Source organism: Grammomys surdaster, unplaced genomic scaffold (assembly GCF_004785775.1).
Source record: "Grammomys surdaster isolate TR1022 unplaced genomic scaffold, NIH_TR_1.0 184, whole genome shotgun sequence".
In the NCBI taxonomy this organism is placed as follows: Eukaryota; Metazoa; Chordata; class Mammalia; order Rodentia; family Muridae; genus Grammomys; species Grammomys surdaster.
Genome location: NW_021604629.1, coordinates 1637248 through 1641779, shown reverse-complemented (window position 1 = coordinate 1641779; position 4532 = coordinate 1637248). Strand labels below are relative to the sequence as shown.

General features: G+C 36.8%; 1 pseudogene; it reads left to right on the top strand.

Annotated features, from left to right (window-relative positions):
• Positions 1 to 477: 477 nt before the first annotated feature.
• On the top strand, positions 478 to 4532 carry LOC114621668 (annotated as a pseudogene).

Below are 4532 nucleotides of genomic sequence, written 5' to 3'. Positions count from 1 at the left end.
ACCTAAAAAATATAAATACAGAAACACACACACACACACAAACTGAGAGAATCTAAGAGATGGAAAACCTATAAGAGAACCAAAACTATAAATGCAAGTATCATCAACAGAACACAAAATAGAAAAGAGAATCTCAAGCATAGAAGAGATGATAGAAGAAATTGATACATCAGTCAAAGAAGATGCCAAATCTAAAAAGTTGAGACACAAATCATCCAGGAAATTTGGGACACTATGAAAAGATAAATCCTAAGAACAATAGAAGTAGGAGAAGATGTCCAGCTCAGAGACCCAATGAATATCTTCAACATAATCATAGGAGAAAATTTCTCTCACCTAAAGAAAGAGATGCTCATAAACATACCAGAAGCTTACAGAACAACAAATATATTGGAACAGAAAAGAAAATCCTCTCATCACATAAAAATCAAAACACTAAATTTATAGAAGAATGAATATTAAAAACTGCAAGGAAAAATGGCCAAGAAACATACAAAGGCAGTCCTATCAGAATTGCACTCGACTTACAATCAGTGGCTGTAAAAACAAGAAGTGCCTGGGCAGTTGTCTTACAGATGCTGAGAAAGCACAGATGTCAGCCCAGACTACTATACTCAACAAAACTTTAAGTCATATCATACATGGAGAAAACAAAATATTTCATGAGAAAACTAAATTTAAACAATACCTTTGCATTAATTCATCCCAGAGCAAATTTTAGAAATAAAACTCCAATTCAATGAGATTAACCATGTCCAAGAAAACACAAGTAGTAAATAATTTCACACCAGTAAAACTGAAAAAGATAATCTCTCTCCCTTCTCTCTCTCTTTCTTCTCTCTCTCTCTCTCTCTCTCTCTCTCTCTCTCTCTCTCTCTCTCTCTCTCGTGAGTGCATGCACGCACAAACACACAAGTGTACCCATATGTACATACACATACCACACACTGCCACCATCAACATCAAAATAACATGAATTAACAATCACTGGTCACTGGTGACTAATATCTCTCAACATCAATGGAGTCAATTCAGTGAATAAAATAACACAGGCAAGCAGAGTGGTTGCATAGCAGGATGCATCATTCTGCTGGATACAAGATAACACCTCAGCAACAAAGGTAGATATTACCTCAGGGTAAAGGACTGGAAAAGGTGTTCAAAGCAAATGTACCCAATAAACAAGCTAGAGTAGCCATTCTAATATCTAATGAAATATTCTTTCAACAAAAAGTAATCAAAAGAGATGAGGAAGGACATGTAACACACATGAAAAAAAATTCAAGAGGATGTCTCAGTTCTGAACACCAATGCCCCAAATTCAAAACACTCATATTAATAAAAGAAACAGAATTAAAACTTAAATCATACATTGAACCCTACACATTAATTGTGTGAGACTTCAACAAATGACTCTCACTAATGAGCAGGTCAAAGAGAGTAGTTAAACAAAAAATAAACTAACAAGCATTATGAATCAAATATACCTACCATATCTCCAGAACATTTCACTCAAACATAGAAGATTTCTCTTCTTCTTAGCACCCAAACAGAAAATAAAGAGAAATAATGGAATTAATAGTCATTATGAATCAAATGGGTCTAGCAGATATCTATAGAACATTTCATGCAAACAGAAAAGAATATTCTTTCTTCTCAACACCTCACAAATTTGTCTCCAAAATTCACCCACCAGCTCAGCTTCACTGTTTATTTTCCAAATGCTTTCTAAGGGTGGTGGTCATTGCTGATAATCTATGTATCTAAGTTAGTTCTTTCCAAGTGTGGTCCCTGAGGAGAAGGGGAGGGAGGGGGAGGATTATAGTGGGAAACTGGGACGGGCCAGAGAGTGGAATGTAAGTTGAATAAGTAAAATAAATAAATAAGAAAGAATTAGAAAGTGTTTTTTTTTTTTTAAACTGAACTTTAAATTGTTCCCTAAGATTTTCTACATTGGAGTCATTAGGAAAGAAACCACAACCTAACTTTACTATTATTTTTCCAAATGCTTTCTAAGGGTGGTGGTCATTGCTGACAATCTACATCTCTAAGTTAGTTCTTTTTAAGGGTGGTCACTGAATCATTAATCTGCTTTAACCACACTGCTTGAGAAAGATCAAACACTTTTATTGTGAGTGCCAGTGATACTGCCCAGTGATGGGCTGGAAGCTCTCTTAGAACTTTCATACAATTCTTACAATGAAAGGGATGTGAAGGCAACAAGTAGAGAAAACCCCACAGCAGTATCAAGCTGGCAGAATATGCAATACTTTGGGGCTCTGCCTCTTGAAGCACATGCATTGTGGTTGTTCTCACTAGTGGGACACATCTCACAGGTTCTAAAGCCATTTGTTGTTCTTCCTTCATGATCTTGACAAAGATCAACAATTACAAAATGGGACCTCATGAAACTAAAGAGTTTCTGTAAGGCAAAGGACACCGTCAATTGGACAAAACAGTCTACAGAACTGGAAAAGACCTTCACCAAGGTTGTATCCAACAGAGCACTGATACTCAAAATATATAAAAAACTCATGAAACTGTGCATCAGCAAAACAAATAGCCCAATTTAAAAATAGAATATAGATCTAAACAGAGAATTTATGACAGGGGAATAATTAATGGCCAAGAAGCTCTTAAAAATGTTTAACATTCAGAGTCATCAGAGAAATGCAAATCAAAATGACAGAGATTTCACATTATAGACCTCAGAATGGCTAAGGTCAAAAATTGAAGTGACATCGCATGCTGGCAAGTATGTGGAACAAGGGAAGTACTCTATTGCTGGTAGGAGTACAAACTTGTACAACCACTCTAGAAATCAATCTGGTAGTTCCTTAGAAAATTGGAAATAGTTCTACCTGAAGACTCAGCAACATATATATAACTTTTGTGCATATACTCACAAGATGCCTCAATATATAATGAGAATACACGCTCCACAGCAGCCTTATTCATAATAACCAGAAACTGGAAGCAACCCAGATATATCTCAAGTGAAGATTGGATAAAAAAAATGTGGTTCACTTATACAATGAAATACTATTCAGCTATTGAAAACAAAGACAACATGAATTTTGCAGTCAAATTAATTACTCATTTTCATCAACTGAGACAATTCACATAAGAGATAGAGCCTGGAAACCAAGATATCATGACAGAGTTCATCCTTTTGGGAGTTAACAGTTGATCATACACTTTGTATCATCTTTTTTGTGCTTTGTCTTAGAATGTACATTGTTACTTTAGTGAAAATATTAGCATACACAATTTAGTAAGAAGTTCTACAAGAACTTCTACTTCTTTAGTAAGAAGTTTAGTCCCAAGTTCTACAGCACCATGCACTCATTCCTTAGCCATCTAGCTTTTGTGAATATTGTGTTTTCTAGATCAACTATACCCATAATAATGAGAGAACTTGTAATACATGAGACAGCCCTCTCTGTGCATGGCTATGAAGCCCAGCACTGTTTTGTGATCATTTTTGTGACAGCTGAGTGCTTCCTGCCAGCTGCTATGACCTATGACCACTATATGACCATCTTCTCATCCATACTCTACACTCATACATGTGTCTCCCATATATGCTTCCTCTTAGTTGGGCTTCCTATGTGGGTGGCTATGTGAGTGCTTGGACACTTACCAGTTTTCAAGTCTGTCCTTTTGTGGAGCAAATCAGACAGATCATTCCTGTGGCTTCTCCCTATGTTGAACCTGTCTGGCTCAGATATCTCCGTTATTGGATTCATACCTTCCATCTCTGCTGGATCCATCATTGTAGTGACAATATTTGTCAAAGTCACCTCATATATCTACATCCTCCTCACCATCCTGAGGACACACTCCAGCGAGGTCCACCACAATTCATTTCCACCTGTACCTCCCACCTCACTGTAGTCACTCTACTGCAAAATTAATTTATAGTTCTAGCTAGTCCATATAAAAGACACCTAATCTCTGTATTTTATTTGTAAGCCATAATCTAGGTTGGACATGTTTGGAGCTATTCTAACTTATTCACCAGGTATAAATTCTCTTTTTACTTCCTGTTTTTCCTGACCATGTGCTCACTTTACATTTTCACTAATGGTAGCCCACTCCACCTCTGTCTCCTTTTTTCTTCTCTTCCTCTACATGTAACAGCCCCTCCTTCACTGAATTCTCAAGTTGCACCTTAATCCCCCCACTACCCAATCACAGGCTTTACCTTTTTATTGACTAGTTAAATTGGGGAGCAAGTTTACCATAGCTTCACTTGATGTGCTTGAGAAGCATATGGTTGTGAGCAACCATATCTTGAGAGTCAGCATGTAGTATTAGAACCAAGCAACATCAGACCAACTCACTAGACTCTACTGTAGAGCCATCATATTTATATGTTGCGAAAGTCCAACTATTCAGCTAATCAGAGCACAGTGGTTTCTCTATTCTGTACATTGGTAATCTCCACTCTGGACCCCCTCATTTATTGTCCAAGGAACAGAGATGCAAAGGAGGCCCTGAGGAAGAAAAATGCTAAAATATATACATAA